Here is a 20,847-nt window from a genome sequence, read left to right on the forward strand (position 1 = left end):
AACAAAGATGGGGTCGAGAGGTTCAGACACATCTCCACAAAGGGAAGCGGTCTGACACCGACTTTATTCAGCATCTTATATTCATACAGGACAGCATGAGAAAGACAAGACAGTTAACTTTTTTCTTGGTTGACCTATACATCTTACAAACAGTTACAAGAAATCTTGAGAGCATGGGAATGGCACCCTGTTATTATTTCTTACACCAGATAACATTTCCCTGTGCGTGAGAAGTTTGCCCAGAACTCCAGGTGTCTGCAGTAAATAAGCACCTAATCTCTGGGGTGGTGGGACAGAGAGCTATGTTTGCAAGCAAACCCTCAAGGACTGAGGCAGCTCCCAGAGCTGTGTCCTTCAGACAAAGGACCCCGTTCTCACGGGCAGCTCCCCGCAGCCAAGGGCTGGAGAGAGCCAGTTCCATAAGGTTCTAGGCCTGGACACTCCCCCTCCCCATTCTTTAGTCCCTCCTTCCTCTGGGATAGGCAACTGGAGAAGACTCTCTTCCTCTGCCAGCAAATGATCCCCTCCTCGATCCCAACCCCCAGCTACAAGGGGAATTTGGCTGATGGCCTTCTCCTTCTTCCTCACATACCCTTTCCTGGGCGGTTTCCACCTGGGAATTCCATTTGAAGAAGAAAGGCAAGGTCTTCCTGCTTCTCTTAAATAATGTGATTATACTGCATCAGTGCTCAGGGACCACTCCTCCTGGCTTGAGGCAGCACTCAACCAAGAGCCTTCTTTGCAGTGTTAAATTAGCTGGAACCCAGGTTCTCCCCAGGATGTTGAAGGTGACAAAATATATCTGGAGGCCACATGATCAACTCTGAGCTGGGGAAGGAGGGCTAAGCTTTCCACCTCTGGGAGAAGGGAGGGAGACTGGAAAGTCTCACACTGGCCTAGACAGAGTTTCCTCTTGCATTTCCTCTACAGAGCCAGGAACTCCCCCTCCTGCTAGAGTGGTTTCTATCTGTGCCCCCACCCCACCCCGCATATCCTCCGCAAAAGGGAAGGTGGTGAACAGAACTGGGAGAGAACCAGATGAACACCCAGCTCCCTCTCCTCCATAAAGCCCTATGAGCAGCCCCTGTAGAAGTGGCCCTTGGGGTCCTTGCCTCTGACCTCATCACCATGAATGTGGCTCAAGCCTGCTTTGGAACACATTCTCCTCCCTTGAAGACTCAAGCGACCCGTCTTGCACATCTAGGTGCTCCCAATGGTGCAGGGTGGGGGAAGGACGGGTGTTGGAGATGAGGGTTGAAGAGAATGGATGGGTCTCGGTACACCCCTCCTGGGCACCTGGGAAACTTCAGAGATGTGTGTGGCTTACTGATGGTGACTGTGGAGCAGCAGTTTCCATCAGATGCACTAACCCCATGTGACACACAGAACAAATATGCAGAGAATTCACTACTTTATTGAAAACACAGAAAACGGGCCCTAAAATAGTGGGTCAGTGACTCAGCATGTGTATGTAAGACACTTGGCAGGCACTTGGCAGGCCCTGTGTGCTTGATGCTGAGGTATCAGAACTTCAATCTGGCTCAAAGGCACTTTCGACAAAGCTGTCATGGAGACCATTCAAGAGGAAACGGGGCTACAGAAAGGCCACCGGTGGTAGGGGACCAGGCAAGGCCGTGAGGGCAGCCGGAGTGAATGGAGGCTGGTAGAATCCAGGGCAGAGGAGGCAGAAACAGAGGGGGTAAGGGCAGCATGGGCATCAAGGGTGGCACGGGTGGCATCAAGGGGGGCACGGGCGGCAAGGGCATCACGTCCAGGGGCATCGGCTCCAGAGGGACCCAGACCCAATCCGGCTCCTGAACGAGGACGGTGTTGCAGGGTCCACCCCTGTTGCTGACCACACGGTGGGCCGGGAGCAGGGGCGGCGCATCTCTGAACCTCAGTGCTCTCTGACATTTCCTCCACCTGGTCCTTCTGTGCTTAAACCACACCTCCAGTCAGAGAGAAAAAGGGGGCTGGGTTAGTACATGGACCAGTTAATGTCAGACAGGAAAAAACGGAGCAGGGAAATCTTGGTGACTTGAAGATGGGAAACTACACCAGGAGAAGAAGCTATTTCCTTCTGGTTAAAATTTTTTAGGACATTTACTTAAAGGCCCTCCCATCAGCCCCCCCTACCCCCCACCCCCAGCAAGTGAGCACTGATGATGTGCCTGGGTCTGGACTGGCTTCTCGCCTTGTCTCTCCTCCCACCTATTACTATTCGTGCCACTAACGCCACTCACTAGGCAGGCGCACCTTCGTGGTGGGGGAAGTTGAGCACATGATAAAGTGGGTGCCTTTTAAAATCATACTGAGAGGAACGGGACCCATTTTGAATGACCCATCTTTGGTGCACAGTAAATAATCAATAGGCACGGGCTGGGTTTGTAAATAAAAGCTGTCCTCAGGGACTGCTGCGACGGTTATAGAGACAGAGCTGGTGTTGTCAGTGAGGTTTGGTCGTGGGGGCCCAGGGACTCTGTGGTTCGTCTGCTGACACCAGTGGAGTGGAAGCCCTGGACACAGCCTCAGTACCAGACTGCAGATCAGAGAGGTTTAGACTGCTGCTGCTTAGTGGCTTCAGTCCGTCCGACTCTGGGCGACCCTATGGACTGCAGCCTGCCAGGCTCCTCTGTCCGTGAAACAAAGTTGGCCCAAAGTGACTAACATTCTTAAAATCTCGGCCGGCCAAGAGATGGCGGGGAGGACGAAACCACTGTTGCCTTTCTCAGCTCTGCACTCTCCACCCTGCCCCGCCCTCCAAATTTGCCCAGGCTCAGGACCCAGTCAGCTCCTTCTGCTCTGGGTGCGGCTGCAGGACCTTGGACCAGAGTCTCTCGTGCCCAGCACAGCCCTGCTCTCTAGGCGCTGCCTCTCAACCAGGAGAGCCTCATTGTCCCCTCAGGATTAAGGCAAGAGCATGCAACCTGCATATTAGGAAGAGAATTGACAAACACGTGGGTCAGGATTCACAAAATGGCTCCTTCCGAAATATGAGCCAACTTTCAACAACTGAAAGAAAAACCTGTGCTGTGGGTGCCACTGCTCCCTCAGCATCCCACTTGTTGGAATTACATCATATTTAATGTTTTTGGATGTTTTCACTCTGCAAGTTTTACATGAAACCAAAGGCCTCCTCTCTCTATTGCCTCATTTTTCCTCTCCCATCTTAGTATCTGGGCCCTTCTGATGCATGAATAGGTAGTCTTAAGGAGCCACATTAATAGAGCTCATTTTGGAGGGGGGGATAGAGTGTACCAGGGATCAAATCTGCATAAAGATAAGCAAAATGCAAAACTGGCTAACTGAAGTGCTGGTGGCTACTACTTCCATATTCCCAGTACTGCTTTCATAGAGTAACTCTTGCTGTATGTGAAAACAAGGGGAGGTGTGCATTAAATATTTCTTTGGGAAATTCGTGCCACAGAATTTGGAAATAGATGGGAACATTCTCTCTTTTCCCTTATTTGTTTCCTGTGGGTCCTTTTCCCCTTCAGAATTCCACTAAGAGACCAGTATGTAAACCCCGGAGAAGCATGTCACCAAAACTTCAGGTTTTCTTTCCCAGTGAACTTGCTTTGTCTTCATGAGAGAGCAGACGCCTGGGCCTCCCAAGCCCTGGCCAGACCTGACTGTGAGCCCAGCCCCTGGCCTCGGGCTCCCAGCCTTGCTTTGCAGACCCCCACCCGCACCCCCACCCCGACCAGGTCTGCAGCCCGCATCCTTCACTGCCCTCACACAGGGACTCTGCAGCAAAGCAAATAATAAAACCTTCCTGATTTTTCTTCCTTCCTTTCTTAATTTTATACTTTAAAAAAATATTCCCTTGATACAACTTACTCTGTTCTAAGAACAAATATTCAGTTTCTGTGCCTGGAGGTACCAAGTAGTCATTACCATCTAGGTAAATGGGCAAGTACTTCAAATTAACACAAGTAATGTTAACACAAATTAACACAAGTCCATGGTTGAGAGCCATGGACCATGGGCCATCAGAGAGAAATTCTTCAAAACCAATCCCTGAAAATAGTATGAAAAGGGCAGAAAAAAATCCTTAGACATTAGAAATTGCTCAAAATAACATTCACTCATACATCTGGTAGTTTCATAATGTTGCATATATGCAGTATCTCCAATAAATATAGTAATAGTGTCCAATTTTCTCAAACTCACCTTTCTAGGTCAGTGGAAATTTACTCAACTTTTTAAAATATATATATTTAGAGAAATTCCTAAGGGTTGCAAACCTTTCCTTCATCTCCATCATAATGCACAACCTACTTTGTTAGCAATGTTTTCAGGCTGCACTTCAAACAATTTGAGAAAATTAAAATTTACAGCTGAAACTCTACACTGTTGTGAGTGTGAGTATGTGTGTGCTCAGTTGTGTCTGACTCTTTGCAACCCCACAGAGCCTGCCAGGCTCCTCTGTCCACGGTATTTTCCAGGCAAGAATACTGAAGCAGGTTGCCATTTCCTACTCCAGGAGGTCTTCCTAAAATAGGGATGGACCCCATGTCTCTTGTGTCTCCTGCGTTGCTCTACCAAACACACAAAAACAACAGCAGGAGGATCCGGCACTTGGGATTTTAAATCATGCCCCTCCCCATCAGTCTCAGCTAAACTAAACGTACATTTGTTGCTCATATGTTGCTTCCTGAGGTGAATTATTCCCTTGCCCAAATGGCTGAATACTTGAAAATTCACTCCTTGCAGAAAGAGCTGATGCCTGGCTTAAATATTTTAAATAATTTACTATACTTGGACCCTTGAATGCTTAGTCGCTCAGTCGTGTCTGACGCTTTGTGACCCCATGGACTGTAGCCCACCAGGCTCCTCTGTCCATGGGGATTCTCCAGGCAAGAATATTGGAGTGAGTTGCCACTCAAGGGGTGGACCCCCTTAAAACCCAGCTATTTGGTGCATTAATTTAAATAATTCCCAAGTCAGACTCAGTCCCAACATGAGTCCACAGAGAATTGCCCCCTAAAGGAAATCAGTGTTAGAAGGAGTTTACTTTACTGAAGAGGTTATCTATTCTGGCCCCAAAGTCCCAGAAGTTCCAATCTTATTTCCCAAACATAATGCAGGCTACAAACACAAACCAAAGTGAGAATGTCCAGGATAAGGTATCCAGTTCCTGAAGTGGGTTTTAGAATGGCTGTTACGCCAAAGTGCTTTTTTTGTTTACTCACCAGTATTCTATGTTCAGTCACTCCCATGCATCTTGCAAGCTCCTGTCTGAGGGGGAAGAATTACAAATATTCAGCATTTGACATTATGCATGAAATGAAATATATGTTGTACATTTCTCACTATTTAAGATATTTACTCAGAGAGTAGCCAAGATAACAGCATAAGAAAACTCTGAGCTTACTTCCTCCCTTGGGCACACCAAAATTACAACTATATACAGAGAGGCTATTGATGAGAATGACCTGAAAGATGTCCAGACAAGATCTTCCACAGCTACAGATATAAAGAAGGAGACACAATAAGATGGACAGGAAGGGTGGAGAAGGGGTATAGTCAAGACTCACACCCACAGGTCGGCAACCCATATGTCCTGGGCTTAGTCGCTCAGCTGTGTCCCACTCTTTGGGACGCCATGGACTGGATCCCACCAGGCTCCTCTGTCCATGGGGATTCTCCAGGCAAGAAAACTGGATTGGATTGCCAAGCCCTCCTCCAGGGGATCTTCCCAACCCAGGAGTCAAACCCAGGTCTCCTGCATTGCAGGTGGATTCTTAACCATCTGAGCCACCAGGCAACCAATACACAGGAGGACAATTATAATTGAAGAGATTCACCACAAGAAGCAAGGGGTCTGAGCACACTAGATTTCCTAGCCTGGGGTCCTGTGCTGGGAAGATAAGCTCTCAGAACATTTGGCTTTGAAGACCAGCAGGGCTTCCTTTCAGGAGACCTGGAGCTGTGAGAAATTGAGACTCCACTCTGAAAGGGTGAACCCAAAGTCTCACATGCTCTGGGACCCAGGGCAAAAGCAGTGATTTGAAAGGAGCCTCGGTCAGACCTACCTGTTGATCTGGTGAATCTCCTAAAGAGGCAGGAAACAACTACAGCTCACCCTGGGGACACAGATGCTGGCAGCAGCCATTTTAAGGTGCTCGTTGGACCGTGAGCACTCTGCTGCTGGCAAGGGCCAGTTTGAAATCCTCCCTCTAGATTATTAGTACTGTGACCCAGCCCTCCCCCCAGTCTATTGGCACTAATCCTGGCACACCCCAAACCAAGCCGCTAGCCAGGCAGGGTCACAGCCTCACTCAGCAACAAGTCATTTGCCATAGGAGCTTCTGAGTCCCCAGTCACCCAAGAACCACGCTTGCCCACCAGAGGTCCCAGGACACAGCCCCAAACACCGGTGGGCCAGCAGCCTATGCACTAGGCAATGCCTGGTAACCACCAGACCAGGGGTCCACCCATGGTACTCAGCCCACCACAATGGAAGGGCTCATGCAGCCCATATAGAAAGCACTCCTGGAGCATATAGCTCTGATGACCAGAGGAAGTGACAGAGTGTATTTAATGTGACCAAAGGGGGAAAATCTACAGCAAAGAATACTCTACCTGGAAAAGCTATCATTCAGAGTTGAAGAAGAGATAAAGACTTTTAGAGACAAGTAAAGCTAAGTGTTCAACACCACTAAACATGATTTACAAGAAATATTAAAGGAACTTCTCTAAGCAAAAAAGAAAAGGCTATTAACACAAATAAGAAAAGAATAAAAAGTAAAGTTATAAGCTTTTACACAGCAAAGGAAGCCATAAAGAAAACGAAAGTCCATAGGTTTATGAAACAGAAGAAAGTATTCGCGAATGATGCAATTGACAAGAGCTTAATTTTCAAAATATGCAAACAGCTCATACAACTCAATAACAATGACAAAACAACTCAATCAAAAAATGAGACGACCTAAATTGACATTTCTCCAAAGAAGACGTGTGTGTGTGTGGGCACATATGTGCTCTATCGTGTCCAACTCATTGTGAATGTATGGGACTGTAGCCTGTCAGGCTTCTCTGTGCATGGAATTTCCAAGACAAGAATTCATGGGGTCACAAAGAGTTAGACACAAAGGTGCACACACACACACGTGTCTTCTTTGGAGAAATCTCTGTTTTGGTCTTCTGCCCCTTTTTTGATTGGGTTGGGTTTTTGTTGCTGTTGTTATTAAGTTGTATGAGCTATTTCTGTATTTTTTAAATTAAGCCCAGATATTTCTTCAGAGAAGACATATAGACAGCCATCAAGCACATGAAAAGATTCTCAACACTGCTTATCAAACATCTGGGCATATATCTAGAAAAGAGCAAAATTCTAAGTAGAAAAGATACACATACACCAATGTTCATAATGGCACTGTTTACAACAGCTAAAACATGGAAGCACTCTAAGTGTTCATCAACAGATGAATGGATAAAGATGAATGGATAAAGATACAAAGATTCCATTGTATGTGTACACAATGGAATATTACTCAGCCATAAAAAGAAGGAAATTCTGCCATTTGTAACCATGTGGGTGGACCTGGATAGTATTAGGCAAAGTGAATTAATTCCAACAAAGACAAACATTATAAGATATCACTTTACATGCAGAATCACAAAACAGTACAAATGAACTTTTTTACAAAACAGAAACAGATTCACAGAGGTAGAAAACAAATTTATGGTTTCTGAGGAGGGGGAATAAGTTGGGAGTATGGGATTAACAGATGCACACTACCATATATAAAATAGATAAAAAAAAAACAAGGATTTACTGTATAGCACAGGGAAGGCTATTCATTATCATATAATAAACTATAATGGAAAGAATCTGAAAAAGAATACATATACAAACATATGTATATGTAAGCATAACCGAATACACTAGCTATATAAACCTCATGGTAACCACAAACCAAAAATCTATAATGGACACACATACAACAAAAGAGAAAGGAATCCAAACATAACAGTAAAGAAAGCCATCAAATCACAAAGGAAGAGAGCAAAGAAGAAGAAAAGAACAAAAAGAAAAGAATTAACAAAATGGCAGTAAATATGTACCTACCAATAATTACGTAAATATACATGGAATAAATGCTTCAATTAAAAGACACAGAGTGGCTGACTGGACACAGAAACAAATCCCACATACACGCTGCCTACAGGAGTCTCCCTGCTGATCTAAATACTCAGACAAAAAGTGAGAGGATGCAAAAAGGTATCCCATGCAAATGTAAATCAAAAGAAAGCTGGGATAGGAACACTTGTATCAGATAAACTTAGTCTTTCAAACAGAGACCGTAACAAGAGACAGACATTACATAATTAACATAGAATCAACTCAAGAAGATGTAACAACTATAAATATATAGACACCCAACATAAGAGCACCTATGTTGAGTACAGTAGGTACTAACAAACATAAAGGAGAAACTGACAGTAAACATGATATTCAGGACTGTGACACCCCACTTACATCACCAGACAGATCATCCAGACAGAAAATCAATAAGGAAACACTGATCTCAAATGACATATTAGACTTAATGGACTGATAGAGCATCCCATCCAAAAGCAGCAGAATACACATTGACATTTTAGGAATGTCGACATTTTAGGAATCAATAAACTAAGGTGGACTGGAATGGGTGAATTTAGCTTGGATGACCATTATATCTACTACTGTGGGCAGGAACCCCTTAAAAGAAATGGAGTAGCCATCATAGTCAACAAAGGAGTCCGAAAGGAAGTACGTGGATGAAATCTCAAAAACGACAGAATGATCTCCGTTTGTTTCCAAGGCAAACCATTCAATATCACAGTAATCCAAGTCTATGCCCCAACCAGTAATGCTGAAGAAGCTGAAGTTGAACAGTTCTATGAAGAACTACAAGACCTTCTACAACTAACACCCAAAAAAAGATGTCCTTTTCATTATAAGGGACTGGAATGCAAAAGTGGAAAGTCAAGAAATACCTGGAGTAACAGGCAAATTTGGCCTTGGAGTACAGAATGAAGCAGGGCAAAGGCTAACAGAGTTTTGCCAAGACAATGCACTGGTCATAGCAAACACCCTCTTCCAACAACACAAAAGAAGACTCTACACATGGACATCACCAGATGGGCAATACCGAAATCAGACTGATTATATTCTTTGCAGCAGAGGAGTTCTATACAGTCAGCAGAAACAAGACTGGGAGCTGACTGTGGCACAGACCATAAACTCCTTATTGGCACATTCAGACTTAAATTGAAGAGAGTAGGGAAAAGCACTACACCATTCAGATATGACCTAAATTAAATCCCTTACAATTATACAGTGGAAGTGACAAATAGATTCAAGGGATTAGATCTGATAGACAGAGTGCCTGAAGATCTATGGACAGAGGTTCATGATATTGTACAGGAGGGAGGGATCAAGACCATCCCCAAGGGAAAAAAAATGAAAAAGGCAAAGTGGTTGTCTGAGGAGGCCTTAGAAACAGCTATGAAAAGAAGAGAAGGGAAAGGCAAAGGAGAAAAGGAAAGATATACCCATTTGAATGCAGAGTTCTAAAGAATAGCAAGGAGAGATAAGAAAGACTTCCTCAGCAATCAATGCAAAGAAATAGAGGAAAACAATAGAATGGGAAAAACTAGAGCTCTCTTCAAGAAAATTAGAGGGGGCGGTCCTAAGATGGTGGAGGAATAGGACTGGGAGACCACTTTCTCCCCCACAAATTCATTGAAATAACATTCGAGCGCCGAGCAAATTCCACAGAACAACTTCTGAATGCTGGCAGAGGACATCAGGCACCCAGAAAAGCAGACCATTGTCTTCAAAAGGAGGTAGGACAAAATATAAAAGATAAAAAGAGAGACAAAAGAGGTAGGGACGTAGATCCGTCAAGGGAAGGGAGTCTTAAAAAAGAGAGAAGTTTCCAAACATCAGGAAATACTCTCTCTGGTGGGTCTGTGGGGAGCCTTGGAATCTCAGAGGGCAAAATAACAGGGAGAAAAAATAAATAATTAAAACCCACAGATTACGTGCCCAACAGCAACTCCCAGTGGTGCGACAGCCCAGAGGCTCGCATCCCCCACCAGCAAGCAGCGGAGGGACAGGGAGAGGTGGATGGCATTGCTTAGGATAAGGACCAGACCTGAATGCCCTGAGGGCAATCTGAGGGAACTAGCTTGAGATAGCAATCCAGACTGTGGGATAGTTATCCTGTGATCCTGCAAAAAGCCCTAACCACCTCTAGGCAAGCTCACAGAACAAAGGACTGAGCAGAGCTAGCTGGCTGCGGACCAGTCCATACCCCACTGGAGACAGGCAGGCGAGGGCAGCCAGAGCTGGAAGGGGGCAATCGCAGCCTCAGAGAGGCATCCTATACCAAACTGCAAGCAGATTTCATTGCTAACCAAGACTTCTTGGGATTGTGGATGGTCGACATGCACCGGGAGGCTCGCAGCCAGAGATCAGCTTCCCAGAAGAGAGAAGGCGCGCCCGTTGTACACCCAAAAAACCGAGCGGCTGGGACAGAGGAGGGGATAAGTCACAGCCTTCAACTGGGGGCGACTACGCACGCCAAGGACCTGGTCACCTGAGCTGCTCGGACCTGGGACGGGCGCAAAAGCAGGCCCAACCAAGTCTGCGCCTTTGCAGAGTACCCGAGAACCTGAACCTGAGCAGCTTAGACCTGGGAAGTGCATGCAAACCAGGGCCCGCATCAGACAGTTCCTGGCAAAGAAACCTAGAGTCTGAACAGTGTAGACTGGGAAAGCACACACGCCGTGAGCGGAGCAAACCCAGTGTGGCTTAATAACTGAACACACGCAGTGATATTTGTTTGCAGTGTTCCTCCCTCCCCAAAGCACGACTGAACAAGCGAGCCTAAAAAAAAAGTGACCACCACTGCACCCCTTGTATCAGGGCGGAAATTAGACACTGAAGAGACCAGCAAACAGAAGAAGCTAACATAAACAGAGGGAACCACTTTGGAAGTGGCAGGTGCAATAGATTAAAATCCTGTAGTTAGCACCGATACATAGGAAGGGGCCTATCCATAGACAGTGAGAAGTACAAGCCAGACCAAGAAACTATCTGAAAATGAACTGACCCCACACTGTCCACAACAGCTCCAGGGAAAGTCTTAGATATATTTTTACTTTTATCATTTTTAAATTAAAAAATTTTTTTTGTTTCATTTTATTTTAATTTTATTATTTTACTTTTTTTGTTATTTTTAAGTCCCCATTACTCGTTTAATTTTCATTTTTATAACCTACTATTACCTTAGGGGAAAAAAAAAAGAAAGGCCCTATTTTTAAAGCAAACTTCATATATATATATTATAATTTCTGTGACTTTGTGTTTTGCTTTTGTTTTGTTTCATTTTTGTTTTTGTTTTTTTTTAATATTGTATTTTTGAGAATATAACCACTAATCAAAATTTTTAATCTTTGCTTTTTGGTATTTGTTATCAACTTTGTAACTTTAAGAACCCAATCTTCAGTACCCATTTTTACTTGGGAGCGAAATCACTGGCCTGACTGCTCTCTCCCCCTTTGGACTCTCCTTTTTCTCCACCAGGTCGCCTCTATCTCCCCCCTCCCCCTTTCCTTCTCTACCCAACTAGGTGAATCTCTTTGTGTGTTCTGGGCTGTGGAGAACACTTAGGGAACTGATTACTGGCTGGATCTGTCTCTCTCCTTTTAATTCCCCCTTTTATCATCCTGGCCACCTCTGTCTCCTTCCCCCCTCTTCTCTTCTCTGTGTAACTCCATGAACATCTCTGAGGGGTCCAGACTGTGGACAGCACATAGGGAACTGATTACTGGCTAGCTTGCTCTCTCCCCTTTTGATTCCCCCTCTTCTCCTCCTGGTCACTTCTATCTCCCTCCTCCCTCTTCTCTTCTCCATGTAACTCTGTGTAACTCTCCAGGTGTCCCTCACTGTGGAGAAACGTTTCATCATTAACTTAGATGTTTTATCATCAGTGCTCTATAGATGGAGAAGTCTTGAGGCTACTGTAAGAATAATACTGAAAACCAGAGGCAGGAGGCTTAAGTCCAAATCCTGAGAACACCAGAAAACTCCTGAATCCAGGGAACATTAATCAATAGGAGCTTATCAAACGCCTCCACACCTACACTGAAACCAAGCACCACCCAAGGGCAGACAAGTTCCAGAGCAAGACATACCATGCAAATTCTCCAGCAACACAGGAACATAACCCTGAGCCTCAATATACAGGCTGCCCAAAGTCACACCAAACCCACTGACATCTCAAAACTCATTACTGGACACTTCACTGCACTCCAGAGAGAAGAAATCCAGCTCGACCCATCAGAACACTGACATATGCTTTCCTAACCAGGAAACCTTGACAAGCCATGCGTCCAGCCCCACCCACAGTCAGGAACCTCCACAATAAAGAGGAACCACCAACTGCCACAAAAGCCACCCCAAACACAGCAATATAAACAAGATGAAAAGACAGAGAAATACCCAGCAGGTAAAGGAACAGGATAAATGCCCACCAAATCAAACAAAAGAGGAAGAGATAGGGAATCTACCTGATGAAGAATTCCAAATAATGATAGCAAAAATGATCCAAAATATTGAAAACAAATTGGAGTTACAGATAAATAGCCTGGAGACAAGGATTGAGAAGATGCAAGAAAGGTTTAACAAGGACCTAGAAGAAATAAAAAAGAGTCAATATATAATGAATAATGCAATAAATTAGATCAAAACACTCTGGAGGGAACCAACAGTAGAATAACAGAGGCATAAAATACAATAAGTGAGGTAGAAGATACAATGGTAGAAATAAATGAATCAGAGGAAAAAAGAAAAACGAATTAAAAGAAATGAAGACAACCTCAGAGACCTCTGGGACAATGTTAAACGCCCCAATATTCGAGTCATAGGAGTCACAGAAGAAGAAGACAAAAAGAAAGACCATGAGAAAATACTTGAGGAGATAATAGCTGAAAACTTCCCTAAAATGGGGAAGGAAATAATCACTCAAGTCCAAGAAACCCAGAGAGTCCCAAACAGGATAAACCCAAGGCAAAACACCCCAAGACACATATTAATCAAATTAACAAAGATCAAACACAAAGAACAAATATTAAAAGCAGCAAGGGAACAACAACAAACAACACACAAGGGGATCCCCATAAGGATAACAGCTGATCGTTCAATAGAAAGTCTTCAGGCAGGAGGGAATGTCAGGGAATACTTAAAGTGATGAAAGAAAATAACCTACAGCCCACATCACTGTACCCAGCAAGGATCTCATTCAAATATGAAGGAGAAATCAAAAGCTTTACAGACATGCAAAAGCTGAGAGAATTCAGCACCACCAAACCAGCTCTCCAACAAATGCTAAAGGATCTTCTCTAGGCAGGAAACACAAAAAGGGTGTATAAACTTGAACCCAAAACAATAAAGTAAATGGCAATGGGATCATATTTATCAGTAATTACCTTAAATGTAAATGGGTTGAATGCCCCAACCAAAAGACAAAGACTGGCTTAATGGATACAAAAACAAGATCCCTATATATGTTGTCTACAAGAGACCCACTTCAAGACAAGGGACACATACAGACTGAAAGTGAAGGGTTGGAAAAAGATATTCTGTGCAAATAGAGACCAAAAGAAAGCAGGAGGAGCAATACTCATATCAGATAAAATAGACTTTAAAACAAAGGCTGTGTAAAGAGACAAAGAAAGACACTGCATAATGATCAAAGGATCAATTGAAGAAGACATAACAATCATAAATATATATGCACCCAGCATAAGAGCCGGAGAAGGCAATGGCATCACATTCCAGTACTCTTGCCTGGAAAATCCCATGGACGGAGGAGCCTGGTACACTGGGGTCCATGAGGTCGCTAAGAGTTGGACAGGACTGAGAAACTCCACTTTCACTTTTCACTTTCATGCATTGGAGAAGGAAATGGCAACCCACTCCAGTGTTCTTGCCTGGAGAATCCCAGGAACAGAGGAGCCTGGTAGGAGGCCATCTATGGGGTCGCACAGAGTCGGACATGACTGAAGCGACTTAGCAGCAGCAGCAGCAGCAGCAACATAGAAGCACCACAATATGTAAGACAAATGCTAACAAGTATGAAAGGGGAAATTAACAATAACACAATAATAGTGGGAGACTTTAATACCCCACTCACACCTATGGATAGATGAACTAAATAGAAAATTAACAAAGAAACACAAACTTTAAATGATACAATAGATAGTTAGACCTAATTGATATCTATAGGACATTTCATCCCAAAACAATGAATTTCACCTTTTTCTCAAGTACACACGGAACTTTCTCCAGGATAGACCACATCTTGGGCCATAAATCTAGCCTTGGTAAATTAAAAAAAAAAATTGAAATCATTCCACGCATCTTTTCTGACCACAATGCAGTAAGATTAGATCTCAATTACAGGAGAAAAAACTATTAAAAATCCCAACATATGGAGGCTGAACAACATGCTGCTGATCAACTAAAAAATCACAGAAGAAATCAAAAAAGAAATCAAAATATGCATAGAAACAAATGAAAATGAAAACACAACAACCCAAAACCTACAGGACACTGTAAAAGCAGTACTAAGGGGATGGTTCATAGCAATACAGGCTTACCTCAAGAAACAAGAAAAAAGTCAAATAAATAACCTAACTCTACACCTAAAGCAACTTGAAAAGAAAGAAATTATGAAACCCAGGGTTAGGAGAAGGAAAGAAATCTTAAAAATTAGGGCAGAAATTAATGCAAAAGAAACAAAAGACACCATAGCAAAAATCAACAAAACCAAAAGGTGGTTCTTTGAGAGGATAAATAAAATTGACAAACCATTAGCCAGACTCATCAAGAAACAAAGGGAGAAAAATCAAATCAACAAAATTAGAAATGAAAATGGAGAGATCACAACAGACAACACAGAAATACAAAGGATCATAAGAGACTATTATCAGCAACTATATGCCAATAAAATGGACAACTTGGAAGAAATGTACAAATTCTTAGAAAAGTACAACTTTCCAAAACTGAACCAGGAAGAAACAGAAAATCTTAACAGACCCATCACAAGCACAGAAATTGAAACTGTAACAAGATATCTTCCAACAAACAAACCCCAAGACCAGCCGGCTTCACAGCTGAATTCTATGAAAATTTAAAGAACTAACACCTATCCTACTCAAACTCTTCCAGAAAATTGCAGAGGAAGGTAAACTTCCAAACTCATTCTATGAGGCCACCATCACCCTAATACCAAAACCTGACAAAGATGCCACAAAAAAGAAAACTACAGGACAATATCACTGATGAACGTAGATGCAAAAATCCTTAACAAAATTCTAGCAAATAGAATCCAACAACATATTAAAAAGATCATACATCATGACTAAGTGGGCTTTATCCCAGGGATGCAAGGATTCTTCAATATCCACAAATCAGTCAATGTAATACACCACATTAACATGTTGAAAAATAAAAACCATATGATTATCTCAATAGATGCAGAGAAAGCCTTTGACAAAATTCAACATCCATTCATGATAAAAACCCTCCAGAAAGCAGCAATAGAAGGAACATACCTCAACATAATAAAAGCTATATATGACAAACCCACAGCAAACATTATCCTCAATGGTGAAACATTGAAAGGATTTCCCCTAAAGTCAGGAACAAGACAAGGGTGCCCACTCTCACCACTACTATTCAACAGTTTTGGAAGTTTTGGCCTCAGCAATCAGAGCAGAAAAAGAAATAAAATGAATCCAGATTAGAAAAGAAGAAGTAAAACTCTCACTGTTTGCAGATTATATGATCCTCTACATAGAAAACCCTAAAGACTCCACCAGAAAATTACTAGAGCTAATCAATGAATATAGTAAAGTTGCAGGATATAAAATCAACACACAGAAATCCCTTGCATTCCTATAGACTAACAATGATAAAACAGAAATTAAGGAAACAATTCCATTCACCATTTCAATGAAAAGAATAAAATACTTAGGAATATATCTACCTAAAGAAACAAAAAGACCCATACATAGAAAGCTATAAAACACTGGTGAAAGAAATCAAAGAGGACACTAATAGATGGAGAAATATACCGAGTGCTTGGATTGGAAGAATCAATATAGTGAAAATGAGTATACTACCCAAAGCAATCTATAGATTCAGTGCAATCCCTATCAAGCTACCAATGATATTTTTCAGAGAACTAGAACAAATAATTTCACAATTTGTATGGAAATACAAAAAACTTTTAATAGCCAAAGAAATCTTGAGAAAGAAGGACAGAACTGAAGGAATGAACCTGCCTGCCTTCAGGCTCTACTATGAAGCCACAGTCATCAAGACAGTATGGTACTGGTACAAAGACAGAAATATAGATTCATGGAAAAAAATAGAAAGCCCAGAGATAAATCCACGCACCTATGAACATCTTATCTTGACAAAGGAAGAAAGAATATACAATGGAGAAAAGATAATCTCTTTAACAAGTGGTGCTGGGAAAACTGGTCAACCACATGTAAAAGAATGAAACTAGAACACTTTCTAACACCATACACAAAAATAAACTCAAAATGGATTAAAGATCTAAATGTAAGACCAGAAACTATAAAACTCCTAGAGGAAAACATAGGCAAAACACTCTCTGACATAAATCACAGCAGGATCCTCTATGACCCACTTTTCAGAATATGGGAAATAAAAGCAAAAATAAACAAATGGGACCTAATTAAAATTAAAAGCTTCTGCACAACAAAGGAAACTCGAAGCAAGGTGAAAAGACAGCCTTCAGAATGGGAGAAAATAATAGCAAACAAAGCAACGGACAAAGAACTAATCTCAAAAATATACAAACAACTCCTGCAGCACATTTCCAGAAAAATAAAAGACCCAATCAAAAGTGGGCCAAATAACTAAACAGACATTTCTCCAAAGAAGACATACAGATGGCTAACAAACACATGAAAAGATGCTCAACATCACTCATTATCAGAGAAATGCAAATCAAAACCACAATGAGGTACCATTTCATGCCAGTCAGAATGGCTGCTATCCAAAAGTCTACAATCAATAAATGCTGGAGACGGTGTGGAGAAAAGGGAACCCTCTTTCACTGTTGGTGAGAATGCAAACTACTACAGCCACTAGGGATAACAGTGTGGAGATTCCTTAAAAAACTGAAAATAGAACTGCCACATGACCCAGGAAACCCACTGCTGGGCATACACACTGAGGAAACCAGAATCAAAGAGACACGTGAACCCCAATGTTCATCACAGCATTATTTATAATAGCCAGGACATGGAAGCAACCTAGATGTCCATCAGCAGATGAATGGATAAGAAAGCTGTGGTACATATACAAAATGGAATATTATTCCGTCATTAAAAAGAATATATTTGAATCACTTCTATGAGGTGGATGACTGGAGCCTATTATACAGAGTGAAGTAAGCCAGAAAGAAAAACACAAATACAGTATCAGTTCAGTTCAGTTCAGCAACTCAGTCGTGTCCGACTCTGCAACCCCATGAATTGCAGCACGCCAGGCCTCCCTGTCCATCATGAACTCCCGGAGTTCACTCAAACTCATGTCCATCAAGTTGGTGATGCCATCCAGCCATCTCATCCTCTGTCGTCCCCTTCTCCTCCTCCCCCAATCCCTCCCAGCATCAGAGTCTTTTCCAATGAGTCAACTCTTCTCAGGAGGTGGCTAAACTACTGGAGTTTCAGCTTTAGCATCATTCCTTCCAAAGAACACCCAGGACTGATCTCCTTTAGAATGGACTGGTTGGATCTCCTTGCAGTCCAAGGGAGTCTCAAGAGTCTTCTCCAACACCACAGTTCAAAAGCATCAATTCTTTGGCGCTCAGCTTTCTTCACAGTCCAACTCTCACATCCATACATGACCACAGGAAAAACCATAGCCTTGACTAGATGGACCTTTGTTGGCAAAGTAATGTCTCTGCTTTTGAATATGCTATCTAGGTTGGTCATAACTTTCCTTCCAAGGAGTAAGCGTCTTTTAATTTCATGGCTGCAATCACCATGTGTAGTGATTTTGGAGCCCAAAAAAATAAAGTCTGACACTGTATCCACTGTTTCCCCATCTATTTCCCATGAAGTGGTGGGACCAGATGCCATGATCTTTGTTTTCTGAATGTTGAGCTTTAAGCCAACTTTTTCACTCTCCTCTTTCACTTTCATCAAGAGGCTCTTTAGTTCCTCTTCACTTTCTGCCATAAGGGTGGTATCATCTGCATATCTGAGGTTATTGATATTTCTCCTGGCAATCTTGATTCCAGCTTGTGCTTCTTCCAGCCCAGCATTTCTCATGATGTACTCTGCATATAAGTTAAATAAACACAGTGACAATATACAGCCTTGACGTACTCCTTTTCCTATTTGGAACCAGTCTGTTGTTGCATGTTCAGTTCTAACTGTTGCTTCCTGACCTGCATATAAGTTTCTCAAGAGGCAGGTCAGGTGCAGTATACTAACACATATATATGGAATTTAGAAAGAAGGTAACGATAACCCTGTATGCAAGACAGCAAGAGACACAGATGTATTGAACAGTCTTTTGGACTCTGTGGGAGAGGCCGAGGGTGGTATGATACGAGATATGAGAATGGCATTGAAACATGTAAAATATCGTATGTGAAACAAATCTTCAGGCCAGGTTTGATGCATGATACAGGGTGCTCGGGGCTGTTGCACTGGGATGACCCAGAGGGATGAGATGGGGAGGGAGGTGTGAGGGAGGTTCAGGATGGGGAACACATGTACACTCACAGAGGATTCAATTCAATGTATGGCAAAAACCAATACAATATTGTAAAGAAAAATAAATTAATTAATTAAAAAAAACATGTCATGGGGATGTAATATACAGCACAGGTATTGTAGTTAATATTATTGTATTACCTTGTATGGTGGCACAGGATAACTAAACTTATTGTTGTAATCCCTGCACAATGTATACAAATGATGCATCATGAGTTGTACACCTAAAACCAGTATAATATTATACAACTATACATCAATAACATTACAAATAAAAATAACAAAATTTTAAAAAGAAAATTAGAGATACCGAGGGAACGTTTCATGCAAAGATGGGCACAATAAAGGACAGAGATGGTAATGACCTAATAGAAGCAGAAGATATTAAGAAGAGGTGGCAAGAATACACGGAAGAACTAAACAAAAACGTTCTTCATGACCCAGATGAAGATGATGGTGTGATCACTCACCTCGAGCCAGGCATCCTGGAATGTGAAGTCAAGTGGGACTTAGGAAGCATCACTACAAACAAAGCTAGTGGAGGTGATGGAATTCCAGTTGAGCTATTTCAAATCCTGAAATATGATGCTGTGAAAGTGCTGCACTTATATGCCAGCAAATTTGGAAAACTCAGCAGTGGCCACAGGACTGGAAAAGGTCAGTTTTCATTCCAATCCCAAAGAAAAGCAATGCCAAAGAACGCTCAAACTACCGCACAATTGCTCTCATCTCACACGCTAGCAAAGTAATGCTCAAAATTCTCCAAGCCAGCCTTCAACAGTGCGTGAACCATGAACTTTCAACCAGAGATCAAATAGCCAATATCCATTGGATCATCAAAAAAGCAAGGGAGTTCCAGATAAACATCTATTTCTGCTTTAATGACTATGCCAAAGCCTTTGACTGTGTGGATCACAATAACTGTGGAAGATTGTTAAAGAGATGGGAACACCAGACCACCTGACCTGCTTCCTGGGAAATCTGTATGCAGATCAGGAAGCAACAGTTAGAACTGGACACGGAACAACAGACTGGTTTCAAATCGGGAAAGGAGTTTGTCAATGCTATATATTGTCACCCTGCTTATTTAACTTATACACAGAGTACATCATGAGAAACATCGGGCTGGATGAAGCACAAGCTGGAATCAAGATTGCCAGGAGAAATATCAATAACCTCAGATATGCAGATGACACCACCCTTATGGCAGAAAGTGAAGAAGAAATAAAGAGCCTCTTGATTAAAGTGAAACAGGAGAGTGAAAAAGTTGGCTTAAAGCTCAACATTCAGAAAACTAAGATCATGGCATCTGGTCCCATCACTTCATGGCAAATAGATGGGGAAACAGTGGAAACGGTGGCAGACTTTATTTTGGGGGGCTCCAAAATCACTGTAGATGGCGATTGCAGCCATGAAATTAAAAGGCGCTTGTTCCTTGGAAGAAAAGTTATGACCAATCTAAACAGCATATTCAAAAGCAGAGACATTACTTTGCCAACAAAGGGTTGTCTAGTCAAAACTCTGGTTTTTCCAGTAGTCATGTAAGGACCTGAGAGTTGGATTATAAAAGCTGAGTGCAGAAGAATCAATGCTTTTGAACTGTGGTGTTGGAGAAGACTCTTGAGAGTCCCTTGGACTACAAGGAGATCCAAGCAGTCCATCCTAAAGGAAATCAGTCCTGAATATTCATTGGAAGGACTGATGCTGAAGCTGAAACTCCAATACTTTGGCCACCTGATGGGAAGAACTGACTCATTGGAAAAGACCCTGATGCTCAGAAAGATTGAAGGCAGGAGGTGACGGGAATGAAAGAGGATGAAATGGTTGGATGGCATCACCAACTCAATGGACATTAGTTTGAGTAAACTCCGGGAATTGGCAATGGACAGGGAGGCCTGGCGTACTGCAGTCCATGGGATTGCAAAGTATCAAACACGACTGAGCAACTGAAGTGAACTGAACACATTCTCTTGTGCACGTGGAACATTCTCTACAAAACAAGTGTCAATAAATTTAAGA

General features: G+C 42.5%; 1 long non-coding RNA gene across 1 annotated transcript; it reads right to left on the reverse strand.

Moving 5' to 3' along the window:
- Positions 1–1,394: 1,394 nt before the first annotated feature.
- On the reverse strand, positions 1,395–5,625 carry LOC113887077. Its single transcript, XR_003509650.1, has 2 exons — positions 5,196–5,625; positions 1,395–1,949 (listed from the first exon to the last, which is right to left on the reverse strand). It is a non-coding gene; the product is annotated as an uncharacterized LOC113887077 (long non-coding RNA).
- Positions 5,626–20,847: the final 15,222 nt, after the last annotated feature.

The sequence above is a fragment of the Bos indicus x Bos taurus genome, chromosome X (assembly GCF_003369695.1).
Source record: "Bos indicus x Bos taurus breed Angus x Brahman F1 hybrid chromosome X, Bos_hybrid_MaternalHap_v2.0, whole genome shotgun sequence".
Taxonomy (NCBI): Eukaryota; Metazoa; Chordata; class Mammalia; order Artiodactyla; family Bovidae; genus Bos; species Bos indicus x Bos taurus.